This window comes from Lissotriton vulgaris, chromosome 7 (genome assembly GCF_964263255.1).
Source record: "Lissotriton vulgaris chromosome 7, aLisVul1.2, whole genome shotgun sequence".
Classification (NCBI taxonomy): Eukaryota; Metazoa; Chordata; class Amphibia; order Caudata; family Salamandridae; genus Lissotriton; species Lissotriton vulgaris.
In genome coordinates, this window is record NC_141695.1 from 1,620,407,049 (window position 1) to 1,620,424,673 (window position 17,625).

Here is a 17,625-nt window from a genome sequence, read left to right on the forward strand (position 1 = left end):
TCACAGCTCCAGAATTATTTGTGATACCTTATTGTGATGCAGTCGAAAAGTTTCAATGTCATATGCTAGTCTTTCTTAACCACATGCGTGCTCATGACAGCTCCATTCTGTCATGAGCCACAGGCGGCGTGTGATCATGACGGCGTGGAGCCGTCATGCAACTGCTGCTCCGACCACGCGACACTAATTCCCCGCCTGTGCAGTTGAATTAGTGAGTGGGTGGGTTCATGACGGCTTCACGGCATGGAGCCGTCATTATTACCGGAGCGCCGCGCTCAGCCCCTCCGCGCCATGGCGGAATTCGCGCAGCGGCGAAGGGGTTATCAGAGTGTTCAGAATCACTGATCATTGAATTTCCCCTCAATAGATTGGTCTCTGTGATTTATAGTGATCTATCAATGTTGCAGAAGTTTAACTAACAGTCTAAAGTTAAGATTAATTCGGCCTTTTATGTCTAGAATGGCCAGCTTAAATTTGAGCTGCCAGGAGATAATCTCATATTAGGTTACTTTGAAATCAACATACCCATTCTCTTCTTGTGTCTAATGAAGATCTACTTGATGAGTATATTTCCTATGTGGACAGTGAGTACTTTTACTTATTAATTATAAGACTACCAGGCCAGATTGAGCTCCTAAATTCTGACTCGTTGTCTCTCTATGCATTTGTCTTGGGTGTGTCCCGGTTGATTTCAACTGAATGTATGAACCTAAATCATTGTGTTTGACTTGAAAATGGACAAGTAAACTATCCTCTCCTCTTCTTTGGTGATGATTCTCTGCAGGTTTGACCTAGATATTAAACTTAGTCCTCTTTAAACATGTCCCTGAAATAACAAAGTGCCTCAAAAGTGAAATTAATGTTTTGAAGTATAAGCTAAAAAGGGTCTTTATCTTGTTGACACAGATCAATCAGCTATTTGTTACTTGAGCAGCAGTCGATCCCAGATGTAAATACACAAACAACTCTTAATGTTCTTCTTCTACACACCGAGTGATGGTCACTCAAACAATCATCTGTGATCTGAAAAGATGTCCACATTTCTGAGATTTCTAAAGCTCTTCACAGGTATCTGCTTGTTCATAAGATCCATCTTACAATTTCCTGTTTGGACTTTAAAATGTTAACAGTACGCTGCTCCTAATCCCTCCTCCCCTGAAGTTTTCATCTGTCCTCCAAACAATGACTTCAGAACAACTTGCGTATTGGATTGTGAACTAAGAACAACAAGATAGGCGAAACGTATCTGCTATCGGAGCCAGAATCCAAAACCTATTACCACACAACATCTTCTCACGCTCTACTTAACAGTTCTTAGACACAAATTCAAGATATGGTTGATCTGTTTGGAGACTTCTCGTTGGCTAAAGACTTTCCCATCACACTGTGTTTGCCAAACACAAAGTGCTCTACTTAAGGGTGAATGCTAAGGGGACAGTGGGCGGAAATTTGTGTATAACTTGTTGCCCACCTCTCGGTTTTACTGTTTCCATTAGAGGTAGGGGAGGCTGGGAAACGACCTTAACAACGCGGTCAAAACACCGCAAAACATTTACATCGCTGCTTTTACAAAGCAAGTTGTTACCACGACTTGCACTGGAGGGCGCTTTAACACCTTGCATGCTGTACGATTTACCGCCGGGTGCTAAGCCCTAACGGAAACGGGCGTGGTCATGACGGAACGGTTCCATCATGAGCACAGCTCAACCGATGCTCATGACGGAACCGTTCCGTCATGAGCATCGAAAGGGCTAGACTAAGGAATAGTGTGATTTACTATTCCAACACCTTCTCTACTGTACGTATGCTGGAGTTGGAATAGTAATTCATACTATTCCTAAGTCCAGCACCCTACAGTGCAAGTCATTGTAACGACTTGCGTTGTAAAAACAGCAGTGTAATGTACTGCGATCTACATGATCGCGTTGTAACATCATACATCTGGGGAGGCTATAGTTTTCCCAATGGCATGGCCAACACTAGCTCTGCCATCGGGAAACCCTTTGTGCAGACCTGACGCTGGTAGGAAAAGCTAAGAGGAGTTCTTTAAAATAAAATCATTACAGGATTCATGTTGTTGTGATTTCAAACTTGCATCATTTACCAACTCTTGACCCTTGATTATGCTCTCCTTTAGACATGCCCACAATTTTGGCCTTTGGCCAGAGATCAGGAATATTGGCAATGTAAATTTACCAAGCTCAAGATATTCACTTGTGTCCTCCTATTACCTGCATCTGAATTGATCCTTTTGGGATTAAGTAAGCACCAGGCCTTGGACACAGATGAATAGTTATTTGTAGACTTAACTATGACAAGACTGTGTATTGCCAAGTGCTGGGTAGATAAAGAGATTCCCTAGTTTCACCATTGGTAGAAAAGTTTTATAGAATGGAGCTAGCTGTCTTAGAAAGTGAGGATTGGAGGTGACGAATTAGTCATATCTTGAATCCTGGTAGGCTATACCGATCAGACTGAGGTGTGGGATTCAATTATTTAAAGGTCCTGGAACTACATATGTATTTACAGTTGTGTTCTTATTTGTACAGCTTATTTACCGTCTTTTTTTACAATGTGGATTTAATGCAAATTTGATGTTTTTATAATATTTACAAAAAAATATTATCAGTGGCAGCCGCCACTAACAAAGGGTGGTGAGGTGGGTGGGGGAGTGCGGGGGTGGGAAAGTGAGCGCGAGGGGACGACAATGGGTTAATAATAATTTTAAAAACGTACGTGACGCTGCATGCTGCCTCCAATGTTGCGTTGCTCCTGCTGGCCTCAGACAGACTCTCAGGCAATCCCTGTGCCGCAGAGCAGCTCTGGGATTGGTCTGAGCGGGCGGAAAGACGCCCTGCTCAGACAAGAGAGTCTGTGGGGGTTTCTCCAGCCCGGAAACTGGATGCACCCGGGCTGGAGAACTCTAAATGCGTACATATGTTTTGGTCGACCTGAGATGGCCTGCCAAACACACATGAGCTTTTAAATAGGGAGAGTATGTATTCCAAGTTAGGATGCTATGTAGGGTTGAATCCATTAGTCATTGATGCAATCTTTCACTCAAGAAAATGGTCGATCCAATTTTTAAGAAAATAGATTTTTATTTATGCAAAGGTTGAATATTGACAGCCGACACGTGTTTCGCCCTCTGTGGCGAATTGCGCCAGGGCTTTGTGTAAATGTAAATGTGTGTTGTATTTGTATAGCGCGAACAGTAACCCGTAAGCATCCTGGCGCTTGTACTCCTACCACAAGGGAACCCCTCCTGGCTTTTCCTTGTGAGGTGTCCACTCCTGGGTATCCCATGGTGAAACCAGGCATCCCTTGTGTATCGGGGGCCGTTGTGGAGACTAAGCAAGCTATTGCCCAGAGTTGCAGCGTGGGGCCCATGCTTAGATTTGGCACTGAGGCGAGAATATCCGGTCAGAGGAATTTAAGCCCGATCCCACCGAGGCAGGAATCGAACCCTGGTCCCTGGCCAGCGCTCTGCATCAAGGTCTGCAGCTCTAACCATTGAGCCACACTTCTCCGCTTTCTCAAGGCTAGATTCAATTGTTTGGTGTCATTCTGTTGGATTCTCTAGTATGCATTACCATTTGTATATATATCACAGAACATTCTATAGGTAATTCAATTTGGAGTTAAATCTCCTTGGAACAGTAAACATTTCTGAAAACCACCGTGCGCTGAGCACTTAGGGAGTGCAGAAGCACTCCTCCTCCCCCTCTCATGCCCAGCACCTCCATGCACACGCTGGCAAACACAAAATAAAATGATGCTAGAGCATCATTTTATTTTTCGTTTGCTGCCTCTGCACCAAGGAGTGGGGCGACACTCCTCCACCATTGCGGAGGAGCCCCACTGTATGCTACTGCTTTTTCTAACTAAAAATAAATAAAAGGATGGGCCACTTTATTTTTATGGTGGTCTCTCTTCACTTGTGTTTTCATGCCCAGGTTCACCATGTAAGCCAAGGCAGTCCTGGACCGAAAAAGCCCACAATGGTCTTCACTTGCTGGTAGTAAAGTCCCCGAACATGAGAGCCATTAGTTATTTAACTTCCAGTAAAGGATTCTCTCTTTATGGGTCTGTATCTAAAATGTAAGTGATGAAGGCTCTGCCAAATGATACAAATCCGGGACACCGCACTTAAAATATCACTTATAGTCTCACTTTTCTGCACCTTCACCTGTATTCATCAAACCTACCAGTAAGAGAGGCATGCATTTGCAGGGACTTGCAAGGATTTCAGCACTCAAGGCAAAACAGAATCTTTCTTTCTGCACTGCTCCCCACACATGCTGCTCCCAGAAGGAACCACCCTGAAGCTTCTTCTTTACTTCAGCTCACGAAAGCGCCAGCCCGGTCACTTGTCCACCAATATTTGTCTAGACTCCTATAAACCTCAGGGGTTGTATGATAACTGCATTCCTTTACCACACATGCTTTTACCTCACAATTTTGTGGTAAAGGCATGACTGATAAAGGGATGTGTGATAAAGATCACCCTGCAACCCCCGCCCTGAGCCCTAAAAACGACTCCGCCTCCCCTGAGCCCTAAACACTATCCCCCCTGAGCCCTAAACATAACCACAACCCCCCTGAGTCCTAAACACTACTTTGATCCCCTGCTGAGCCCTAAATACCACCGACCCCGCTCAACCCTAAACACTACCACAGCCCTCTGAGCCCTGAAAACTACCCCAACCCCCAAAACCGGGCACAGCCACACTTACCACACCGTTTCCTCTCTCGATGCTTCCTGTTCATGGTCCCCCCATCCCAGCATCAAGACCGCGCTCGGCCTTAACCGCGTAACGTAAAGGCCATTTCCACTTACATGACCTTTCACAGCGTATACACATAAGAACACCACTAAACAACTGCTCTTTTATGCATCTGTGCACCTTCCTTCAGCCTTCTCAGTGACCTGCTTTTGCACCATCATATATCTCTAGTAATTCGGGGTAGCATTGTCGATCTCACCATGCACCCTCAAAATCGAGAATTCACCTGGAGGCCTTCCCTTCTCTGTTTCTGTACTCCAAACATTTACAAAAGGTGTTTTATGTTTTGTGCTCTTTCAAACGAGGAGAGTGTCATTAGCGGGGACTTTGCTATCCTTAGCGCAATAAGAGCGGAGGCACTGGGGCCCAGGGGTATTAAGGACGCACTGCCCCAAAGATAGGGCTTTCTTTTATCATCCAACCAGTGTATGAGTGCTTTTTTTCCTTTCTTCAACCATGGCCCATTTTTTACTTTACAGAGTTTTATATAGCGCAAACCTGATCCGAATAGGGTATCAGAGCGCTTTACATAGTACCATTAGCATTATATACAGACACATTCAGTTTGTTAGGTACGGGGAGATTAATAACAGCTAGATTCATGAAGCATTATTGCGTGCGCAAACGCTGCGAATCGCTGAATTCGGCCATTTGCACCCGCATAAATGGCATTTGAAATTCATCATTGGGTCATGTACTCGCAATTTGAGAAATCACAAAAAATTGCGATTTCTCAAATTGCGATCGCATTTAAGGAATCTCAATTGGAGATTCCTTAAATGCTATTCATGACCCAATAAAAATTTGCGAATTCGCTATTTTTTCCCGCTATTTACAGCGAAGTCAGACTTCGTGGTAAATTTGGTGGTGGTAAATTTGTGCATTTTTCTCAGTTGTATGTTACACACAAACATGTCCTTTGTACATGTGTGTGCGCAACATGAGTCTAATTTACATTTCAGGGGTGCTACAGGGTGTCCTGTGGACATCCCTAGCACCCTTGAAATCGCATCCTTATTTGCGATTAGCAAATTGCTAATCGCAAATAAGGAATAACTCCTCATTCATTCCTATGGGCCTTTAGCCCATAGGAATGAATGGGGAGTTATTCCTTATTTGCGATTAGCAATTTGCTAATCGCAAATAAGGAATGTGTAGGAATCGCAATTTCTTTTGCGATTCCTACATGAATCCCGTTTTGCGAGTCTGTAATAGCGATTCCTTATTATTCGCTATTACAGACTCGCAAAACATGCCGATGATGAATCGGGCTGTTAGTGATTTGCTCAGAATCACAGGATGTTCAGCGTCCTTGCTGAGACTCGAACCCACTTCCCCAGATTCGAGGTCGGGCGCCCTAACTGTAAGGCCAACTCCCCACCTTTGCTATTCAACTGGTAGTTAGGCGTGGTTAACCAAAGTTCTAGTAACAAGTTAATTTCACAAGCGCACCATTAAATGAAAAGAGGATAGTTGAAAAAAACATGTGCATGTGAAATTACTGTTTATATCTGTGAAAAAATACTCATGGTATATCAGCCTGGTTTATGTTAAATCACTACACCAAATTCTTAATCTACCCAAACTCTAAAGCATCATCTCCTTAAAGAGTATTGAACCCATCAAATTACATCAAAACTGCCGCCCACCCAAAACGAGCTCCACTCAGACCTGGTCCACTTTTCACCTCCCCCAAGGATTATTGTGTAGAATGTAATATTACCTGCTTACACCAATGTACTAGGATGATACCCTATAAATATTGAAACATACCTACTCAGTCCAAGCTTAGTATCTCTTGATCTCAAATATTCTGCTATGGTGGAATGTTGACATTCTGCAGACTTTTTCTTCAAGTGGCAAATGCATCCTGTGGTCTCCCTTGGTTACCTAAACGAAAATATAAATGATTTACAAAGTTTAACCTTTATAAAACTATAACCATTGTTGTTAACATAATAATAATTTGTTTTTTATATTGCGTATTCTACTCACAAAAGGTGTTGCTGCTTACCCTCTTCAGTGATCATTTATCCACCTCCGAAGGATGAAGTGCTGAGCTAGCCCTGCTGGTACTCAGACCTATGAATTGCATGTCTCACTGGATGTTGGCAGCAAGCACTTGTCTCGCTGAGCCATCTTGCCTGCATATATCCCAAGAGGACGGGACAGCGACAGGCATATGTTTGGACATATGTGCTATTTTTTAACTTTATCCTGCACGTCAGATGCTTTTTTCTGCTGCTATAAATGCCTGATTCCTTCATTCGCTGTGCCTATGTATTAATACTTCTTCTGATGTTCGTGGCTGAAAAGCACGAGCACTGAATCTAGGACAGAACCGGGCCAAGCATCATTATATTTCAATGTGATAAACTGGTCGATGCGCACTGGCACCTCCGAGGGTGTGATTCACTCTCATGCTGATGTCATTCTATATTATTAGATACTGTACCTGACGCCACTCATATAGGATGGAGCTTCGTTAATGGCTTCTGTGAATAGGCGCTCACAAAGGCAAAAAGAACTGTTGGCGCCCTCTGGCAATAAATAAGCTGTAAGAAGCTACAAAAATATAATACAATTGTAGCTACAGTCAAATTCACCAACTCTGTTCCTAATTAGTACATATTATAGTTAGAGTTAATCAAGTGAAAAAATGGACACTTGTAACAAGTCCAGACCATTGGTTGGAAAAACTATGGTACCCTCAAAAGACCCAATGTGAATAGGTATAGCGGTATATATCGTTCCTCCGCCCCTACATTGTGGTTCGTTGGCAGTTATCATTGGGTACCATAGATAGTGTGGGTGCCTGCCTCAACCAGAGGCTCCTCTGGTCTGGGTTGCAGTGGCCAGAGAAAATTTTTTTTTGTGCAAAGAAAGATCAAAAAATATCAAAAAAAGACTGTTAAAAATGAGATCAGCACCTAGGGAAATTTTAATGAAATGGTGAAGATCTTATAATAAAACCAATGGGTACTTGTCCTAGATCGGATTATGGGATCCAGAAGTATTCAATTACAAGGGTGTCGACATGTTTCAGCCCCCTTTGGCTCAAAGGAGTCTACGGGGCTTTCGTCAGGACGGAAAAGGACAGACAAACATAAATGTTCTACTCACACTTATTATGTGGAGTTCAATGGAAACAGCGAGGGTCAGTGTTTAAACCGCTCGAGTTTTAAGAGCCCCCTAATGCGGAGATTGTTGCTTTCATCGGGGAGGTTCAGAGCCGCGTGTCTGCGATCCTACGCTGCTTGTGCTGACTCTGCCCCCGGACCCAAAGGACCTATATTATAGTTATACAATTTCTTAGAAAATAAAACTCAAAGGGGCCTATTCACAAAGGTAAATGTATTCACAAGTACCACTGCACCTAGTTGCAAGCCTTTTAGCCATTTACCATTTCCTATTGTAGATTGACACCTAACGATAGCCTTCTGCAACAGGGGCTACCAATATAAAGTTACTACTAGTAACTTAAAAAAGTGCATGGAAAATATTAAGGTTTATAATTCTTTAAAGAAAACTATTCAAATCACTTTAACATAAAATATAAATTTAAAATAATGGAAAATATTTGTTATAAATTTAGAACTGTCAAAATTAAAAGTAACTGAATGTTAACTCATTAATTTAAATGTGTATTAAATATTTTGTTAATTTTAAGTTCTTCCTATAACAGGGCAAAATTGGCCTCTACACATTGAAAACGTAAACATGCCCATCGACCATAGTGATAGACGGGGATAGAGTGGGGAACTTGATATTAACCCAGACCCTAGCGGGAAACCACGCATACAGACATATGACATTGATGGACACACCGGAAATTACTTCAGACCAATGTAGGGGGGATCCATGTAAAATCTTTGAACGTTTCAAGTTTGACCTTTGAGATACACGACGAGATGGATGCTCCATAATGTATGTTTCCTTTTGTTGATGTACATGCTGCGGGAGTTCACGTGACATTCTGTATGTTATCAGCGTAATACAATGATGTACCTTGAACATACAAATTCCAATAAAAAAATGTTAAAAAGAAAATTGTTAATTAAAATCTATTTATTTTATGTATACGTAATAAAAATGCACAGTAACATTTTTGTGTAAAGTGTTAAATTTTATTAGGCATTATGTGTAGAATTACATTTTAAAACAATAAAATATGAACATACATTTATCGGGAGAGATCACAGATCCTCTGTGTCCTTATTTATACAAATTTGGATATTCCTTCATATTTCAAAAACTACTGAATGGATTTACACTAAATCACAAAAAGGCCCTTCACTGGACCAGCATCTACTTTTTCTGCCAAATTTGGTGTAATTCCATTCAACAGTTCACCGTTCACTATTCTTGTTGCACACGTATAGTTTTGAGGTGATTCGTCAAGTGGGAGCCAAGAAAAAGTGGAAGGATAAAAAATACTTTTGTTTCCCATGTTAATTCCCGTAGGACTTTTAGACATTGCTACAACCCGAACTGCAAAACGGAATTACACCAAATTTGGCTGAAAGGGAGATATTGGTCCAAGGAAGTGCTGTTTTGTGATATGGTGTAAATCAGTTGAGTGTTTTTTGAAATATTAAGAAAAATCCATATTTGTGTATATAGGGACGCTGAGGATCTGCAACCCCTCGTGATCTCATGCTGAGATCTGATTGGCAGCCAACAGCCGAGTTTTTAAAAAGTATTTTAAAAAAAGGAAAATGAGGCAGGGTAGAAATACTCTGACCCCCCCAGGCCTCTTGAGTGGGGTCCACAGGGACCCACAGAGCCAAAAAAGCATTTTTGTAAAACACACTTCAGTTGGATCCGCTGATCCCGACGAAAAAAAATAAAAATGAAGTGCAGCCTGCCGCTCTTCATTAGTTATCGGCCCCGGGTAGGCCAGGTCCTAGTGGCATTGTGATAATAATAGAGGGTGAACACGGGTCCCCCTCCCTGAACTTATTATTGCCCACGGGACCACCACCTTCCAGGGGCCACATGCTAGGGTGCAATTGGGGGGTCTTCTTGGACCCCCCCCCCCCTCCATGAACTACCACCTCACCGGGCCACACGACAATAAGATATCGGGGGGTGTCTTAGAAATCCCGTACCCCAGGGATCACCACCTCCTACTTGGGCTAATGTTTTAAAATGGAGGGTCCTCTTGGACTCCCCCCCCCCCAGCCTCAGGGACCATAACCTCCCCGGGGCCATTAACAAAATGTAGGGCGGGGCCTTAGAGACCTTCCCTGTACCAAATTATCATTTTTTAAATGGGAAAGGGGTTGTGTAGTCCCCCTCTCAGGCCATTTTCAGCCCTGGGGACTATCACCTCCCGGGTGCTGGCCCTGGAACAGGAAAGTTGGGGGGGCGCACAGCCCCCCTCTTGGAGCCTATAGGTCCTTTGGGTCCGCTACCCCCCCCCCAACCCCAGGGTCTCTTCATGCACTACTAGGAGGGGGAGGAAGTACATTTGGCTCCAGAGGGTCCTTAGGGGGCAACAAACCCTCTAGTAAGTCCCACACAGAAGGATTGCTGAGACATCTTTAGAGGCCACACCCCTTTCTCCACCACTCTGCAAACTCACCTTCTGGCGACTGCTGGTAGGGGGATAATGTCACATTGGATGCTGAGGGTCCTTGGGGGCCACAAGCCTTCCTGTTACCTCTAGTAAGTCCCATTGCTGAGAGGACTTTGGAGACCACGCCCCCTTTCTCCACCACTCTGCAAATGCGCTTCCTGGTGCACTGCTGATTGGGGAATTATGTTCCCTTGGATGCTGAGGGTCCTTGGGGGCCAAGAACCCATCTTGTTATCTCCAGTAAGTCCCACGCAGCGAGATTGCTGTGAGCTGGCCAGAGGTCCTGCCCCCTTTCTCCACCACACGACAAACGTGCCTCCTTGTGCACTTCTGGTTGGGGAATTAAATCCCTTTGGATGATGAGGGTGTTTAGGGGTCAATAACCTCTCCTGTTACCTCCAGGAAGTCCCACAAAGTGAGATTAAGCCCGCTCCCTTCCTCCACCACTCTGCAAATACTCCTTCTGTGAAATACTGGTTGAGGGATGAAGTCCTATTTGGTAATGAGGATCATTGGAAGCCAAGAAGCCCTCCTGTTACCTCCAGTAAGTTTGACACAGTGAGATTCCTGAGAGCTGGTTCAGGCCCGCCTCCTTTCTCCACCACTAATCAAACACGACTACCAGTTAAAAAAAACATGGAAATTCACTTAAAAACAAAGGTTACAGGGACGTTATAGTTGGGAAATCGAAATAAAAAAACGTAGAAATTCCCTGAAATAACAAAGGTTACTGGGATGTTATAGTTAGGCTCAGATTTCACTTGTACAAAACCATAGAAATTATGCAGTTATATTTACCTGGGATAACTGTAATTTACGCCCCTGAAATGCACTACTTATGACCTCATATATTACATATATTACATCACTCATATCATCGTCAGTGACATTACTAATGACATCATTGATGACATCTCAAATGACATCACTGATGACATCATCCACAGAACCACTCACACACCCACTTACACCCCATACAACCTCTTGTATGCCCACTCACACCCCTGTACAACCAATCCCATACCCATTCACAGACCCATACCAGTACTCACCCACCCACTCCCTCCTCCATAGAGCCAGTCACTCATACAGCCACTCACAAAACCATTCACTACCCCATACAGCCACTCATACAACCAGTCACTCACCCGTACAACCAGTCACATAGCCACACACACACCCATTAAGCTACTCAAACGGATTGGTGTCGTTACAATGCAGGCTATTACAACGCCTGCTGTTACAACGCGGTTTTTACATCGCATACCACTACAACGCATAGTGCTTTTAAGCGCTGGATAGTGATTTATTTAATTTACTATTCCAACTCCAGTCCCTGTGGATAGTAGGGAAGGTGTTGGATAGTAAATTAAATATATTCCCTATCCTAGAGCGCCCCCCAGCGCAATGCGTTGTAAAGGTTTGCGTTGTAATGGTTGCGTTGTAATGGTAGTGCGTTGTAATAAATGCGTTGTAAGTGATGTTTCCCACTCAAACACCCACTTATTTACCTACACAGTCACTGACACACCCACTCACTCACCCATACAGCCTCTCAACAGTCACTCACTCACACATACAATCACTCACATACTCACTCAAACACCCACACAACTACTCACATACCCATTCACACATCCATGCAAGCACCCACACATATGCTCACTCACCCATATAGCCATTCACACATTCACTCTCCAATACAGCCACTCACAAACCAACTCACTTAACCAAAAACCCACTCAAACAGCAACTTACTCACCCATACAGTCAGTATACATTAACTTACCCACCCATAGAGCCACTCACACTGCCACCCAATCACACATACAGCCAGTGACACACACACTCATTCACCAATACAGCCCTTCAAACAACAACTCACTCACCCACATAGCTACACAGACGCCCACTTATACACCCATACAGCCACTCACACACCCATACACACAAGCATACATACAGTCAAAATATTGCTTTTTTTATATCGACAGGCAATAATATCGAGTCCATAATTTCGGAAGGACAGATTATCGAAATCAAGAATATCGATGACCAGAATATTGACCTGAAGGTAAGAAATATTGTTTTTGTTAATATCGAAGTTAGTAATATCGATAGCAAAAATATTGATGTTAGTAATATCGATATTAATATTAGTGTTATGTATTTTATTTTATATGTTTGTTTTTATAATTTTTGTTAATTATTGTACTAATTTTAAAATATATGTATTGCATTTTTAGAAGTTAGTAATCATTTATTTAAGTGTTATGTGTTTTAGTACCGTAGCAGGTTGCGGGTGTATAGGGGAATAAGGTGGGAAGTAGTTTAATTATAGTAAATTAATTAAATATTTTTTAGGAATTATTACATATTTTGTATTAAATAACCCCTACGCTATCCAACACTTTCCCTTCTGTTGCACCCTCTGGAGTTGGAATAGTAATTTTAACCCCTACAGTATCCAACACTTTCCCTACAGTTGCACCCTTTGGAGTTCTAATAGTAATTTTTACCCCTACGCTATCCAATATTTATTCTTTTAATTAATGTAGTGTCTAATTTATTTAAAATTATTTTTTAAACTTTGTTATATATAGTTTTGATATTTTTATTTATATTACTGTTGTATGCATATGTATGTATTTATAATTTATCAAATGTTTTTCACCAATTTATAAGTTATTAGAGTAATTAATTGTAAATATAATTAAGTACATATATTATATTATGTTTATTTTTTTATATTATATGTATTACTTATAATCTTAAATATATTTTTAACTATGTTTATTTTAATTGTATGTATTATTTATTTAATTTTATATTATTTTTAAACATTAAAAAAACGATTTTTACAACAATATTTTTTACAATATATTTTTCGATATTTTTGCACTTACCTTAATGAAGATAGGACTTAGATATTTTTGACGTCGATATTCCACCTCCGATATTTTTGACGTTGATATTTTCGGCGTCGATATTCTGTCAGTGATTCATACAGTCACATGGCCACTCACATAATATATGATAGAAGTAGTATCACTGAGTTGTAGTGCACCAAGTAAACTAATTTAACTTTTGTAGTAGGTTAGTATATATGTTTAACAATCATAAACTCTTAGAAAATACTTAAACTCACTAGATGATATCATCAGTGATGCCATTTCAGATGCCATTAGTGTCATTAGTGATGTCATCAGTGACGTCACTTACCATGTTATGAGTGATGTAAAATGTGAGGTCATAAGCTGTGTATTAAAGAGGGGTACGTTACTATAACTGCTGAATTTCCATTGTTTTGTACGAGTGAAATCTGAGCCTAACTATAACGTCCTTGTAACCTTTGGTTTTTTCAGTTAATTTCTAAGCTTTTTCAAATTCTATTTCCTAACTATAACATCCCTGTAGCCTTTGTTTTTTTCTATGTATTTCTAAGGTTTTTCAAATTATATTTCCTATCTATAAAGTCCCTGCAACCTTTGGATGCTTAAGTGAATTACTATGGTTTTTTAACTGGTAATCCAGTGGGACAGTGGCTAGGCAGTAGTGGCTGGGGTACGACAAAAGAAAAAAAAAACACTTACCTGAAAACTGCTTGCTGCCACCTCGCCTCTTTCCTCTTCATCCTGTATCCAGTCCGGCATAAGGAAGCAGCACGAAGCACCCAGGCTCTCCTGTGCCGATCACAACGCTCAAATGCAGCTTTGAGATTGGCCTGGACACTATGGATCGGCATTAAGATGGGGAATAGGAGGCTGGGCATGTTTCTAACCAGGCTGTGCATTAGATCCTGGTTGGGAAGATGCAAAGTGCGCATGACTATTTGACCGGCCCCAAGATGGAGGGCCAAGCAAAGTGCGCACTTAGGAAATGCAAATCACTCCTCCTCCAGTTCTGACCAGCCCACCCCAGAGCCACTGACTACAATAGGAAAACTAAAATGTTAATAACGATACATTATTATCATTTTATTTTTCCTTTTGAGCAGTGGGGCGATGCTCCTCCGGCCTCTGTGGCTAGGTACAAACTGGGGACGTGGTGAGCAAAAAAAAAATGGATTAAACCCAGATCTGTCACTGGGTTTGAATTTTTTATTTATTCAGCATTTCGTCCATCATCTGTTCTTTTTGCTTTTGTCATCCTAATTGGAAGGTTATGACTAGATGTGAGTTCTGTGCTCATTGTCCCACTGGATTCAAGCTAGCCTCGCTGATGAGTGGTGATACCCTGAAACGGGTACAAGGCTGCTTGTTTCTGGTCCAGGGAGGACCTGGAGTGGTAGTTTGGGCTGGACTGTTCCCATGGGGATCAGGGTCAAGTTTAATTTGCATTTGGCTAGATCCAAACTGGGGTGGCGTAGTAAGCAAAAGAACAATGGATTAAACCTGGTCCTGTGACTGGGGGTGAATATTTGAACTGTTCAGCATTTCGTCCATCATCTGTTATTTTCGCTTTGTTGACCATTTTGGGAAGGGCATTGACCAGACATGGGTCGCGTGCTCACTGTGCCACTGGATTCAAGCCATCCTGGTAGATGCGGGGTGATACTCCAAAACTGGTTGCAGGATGCTTGTTACCGGTCCAGGGAGGACCTGGTCTGGCAGTTTGAGCTGGACTGTTTCCTTGGGAAGCAGGGTCAAGACTGATTTATATATGGCTAGGTCCAAACTGAGGTGGCTTGGTGAGCTATGGATTAAATTTGGAGCTGTGACTGGGGGTGAATGTTATTGGGAAGGGTATGCCAAGACATGGGTCCAGTGCTCACTGTGTCACTGGATTCAAGCTAGCCTGGCTGATGATGGGTGATACCCCAAAACCAGTACCAGTATGCTTGTTTCTGGTTCCAGGAGGACCTGGTCTGGCAGTTTGGGCTGGACTGTTCCCATGGGGAGCAAGGTTGAAACTGATTTGCAAATGGATAGGTCCAGACTGGGGTGGTGTGGTGAGGGAAAAAACAATGGCTTAAACCCGGATCTGTGACTGGGGGGTGTATGTTGAATTTGTTCAACATTCCATCCATCATCTGTTCTTTGTGCTTCAGACTTTCATTCAAGGCTTGGTAATTTTGGCAAGGAAATTGTTAAAATGTTCCTGACGTGTAGCAAGAAAACTGCCTAGATGGCAAAGACATTTTTCTTTTGCTTTGCAGCAATAAACCTGTGATTTGGGGATTGTTCCTGACAAAAGAGAAATGCTGAGTGGAGTCACAAAACACAGCAGCCTGCTCAACATTCAACAGTGATGAAAGTGCAAGTGTTGTAACCCAAAATGTACTTTCATAACAATGAAAATCCCCATCACTCAGACAGGTATCCTTAGATATGGTGGATTGTCCTTACCTGGGGTTGAAGCGATGGCCTCTGCCAACCCACCCGGCTGGCAGTCTGACCCCAAATGAGCTGCATAGACGTTCCCTCTTCCAAACAAAAATCCACACCAGTGTAGACTGACCAATCATTTTCTGAATTTACAAAATACACACATACTTAGGATATGCAGATGCAAGGGCTGGAGGTCAGTAAATTTGTAGCAGAGAAGGGACATAGTAAATGAGCGAATAGTAGAACTGAACAGAACAGGAAACCGAAATCTGGTGTTCATCTGTGCAGCAATGGGAGTCTTCATGAATTATTAATGTTGCTGCTCGCAGACACTTTATTTTTGGTCCTTGCCTGCAGCTCTGTTATAACAAGTTCTAAATTAGAACCTTGGACGCCATAATTGCAATATCATTTTTTAGCTGATTAAGAGACTGAATGCTGCATGGTTTCTAGCCAACACAATCACTGGCCTAGCATCACTAATTGTATTATGATATATTAATTTACAAGGGAACAATTATATGAGTAATTGCTACATTAACATCTCTTGGGAAGGCAGACACTATTGAGCTGAATGCCTAATATTCCAATAGTCATTGCCTTTTGTGCTTAATATTTTGAGTGAAGTCTTGACTTCTTGCTCATGGCACATGCATGTCAATCCACCAGAATGCAGCTAGAACTCAGTTATATCTACAGGTGTTATCTTAAGGCAACAAGCACCAGATCAGGTACTCTGGGTGTGGTATCAAAAACCAGGGACCTGAATTAGGTCTTGGCCGAGAGGAATAGTCAGTTTCAAACATGACGGGAATTCTGTCCGACGTTTTACGATCCCATTATATCCTATGAAGATCGTAATCCAGCAGACGGGATATCCGTCATATTTGTAAAGGAATATTCCATCTGCCGAGGTCTAAATCAGGCCATAGATCTTTCTTGGCGTTCACAAACTTTATGCTCAGAAGACTGAATTTCTGTTGTTCACTTCTTCCCTATCTGCACTTTCTTATTAAGCTTTTTTGCCTACTCTTTATTGTCTTGGACTTTGTCCCATTCTATTGTTTCTGACTCAATATTTAGGGTACAGTTTAAATTGTCCCTTGGCTTTCTGGTCTAAGCATGGGCATAAAATCCGCGGCTTGCCACCTTGCACAGCGAGTACGCCGTGATCAAGTATCGCGGGAGTTCGCAATTGCGAACACGTAGATGCGGCGGGCAGCAACAATCTCGCACTCGCGAAATTACAAAATTTGCAATTCTGCACAAGAAATCCACCAGCAAGCAGCATAAACCTTTTGAAAATGATGATTTTTATCAGAATAACTCCTCAGGTTGACATTTGCCTGCACTTTTTTTTGCAAGGAGTCCATTTTGGGGGGGAGGAGAAGGAAGTGCCCCACAGTCTCCAACTTCCTGTTCCTGTCCAGCAGGCTCCTCCCAGTGCTTTCTTCATGTGCTGGTCACTTTCATTTGGATTCTTGACCTGGAAGGATTACTTTTTGTGGATGCTGCTGGATATTTGGATTTGAGGCCTTTTTGACTTTCTTTGGATCACTTTTGGATTAGAAATCAACTTTCACAAGAAAGTTTGTTTGGGGCATTACAGTTGCTGTTCTGCAGAAAAACGAGTTTTGCAAAACTGAAAGCACTCAGCAGGTGCAAAAGTTCAAACTCATCATTAGTAACCATTCCCTGTAGTGCTTCCTGAGGGGCCCCTCCAGAGTTCAGTTGCCTACTTGCAACTATTCTATGACCCTGCTCTGACCCTCACAGCAGGCTCATAGAATAGCTACAAGCAGGCCACAAAGCTCCTGGGAAAAAAATTGCACTGCAGCAGAAAGCAAATTACAGATAAGGAAGCAGGTGCCAGACTGGAAGTTTAAATTCAGTGACACATTAATAAATCAACCCCAAATTAATTCAT

General features: G+C 42.2%; 1 protein-coding gene across 1 annotated transcript in view; it reads left to right on the forward strand.

The window, feature by feature from the left end:
- The window catches only part of RIMS4 (regulating synaptic membrane exocytosis 4), a 413,262-nt gene that overhangs the window by 130,934 nt on the left and 264,703 nt on the right, over positions 1–17,625 (forward strand). The gene's annotated exons all lie outside the window — the stretch shown is intronic.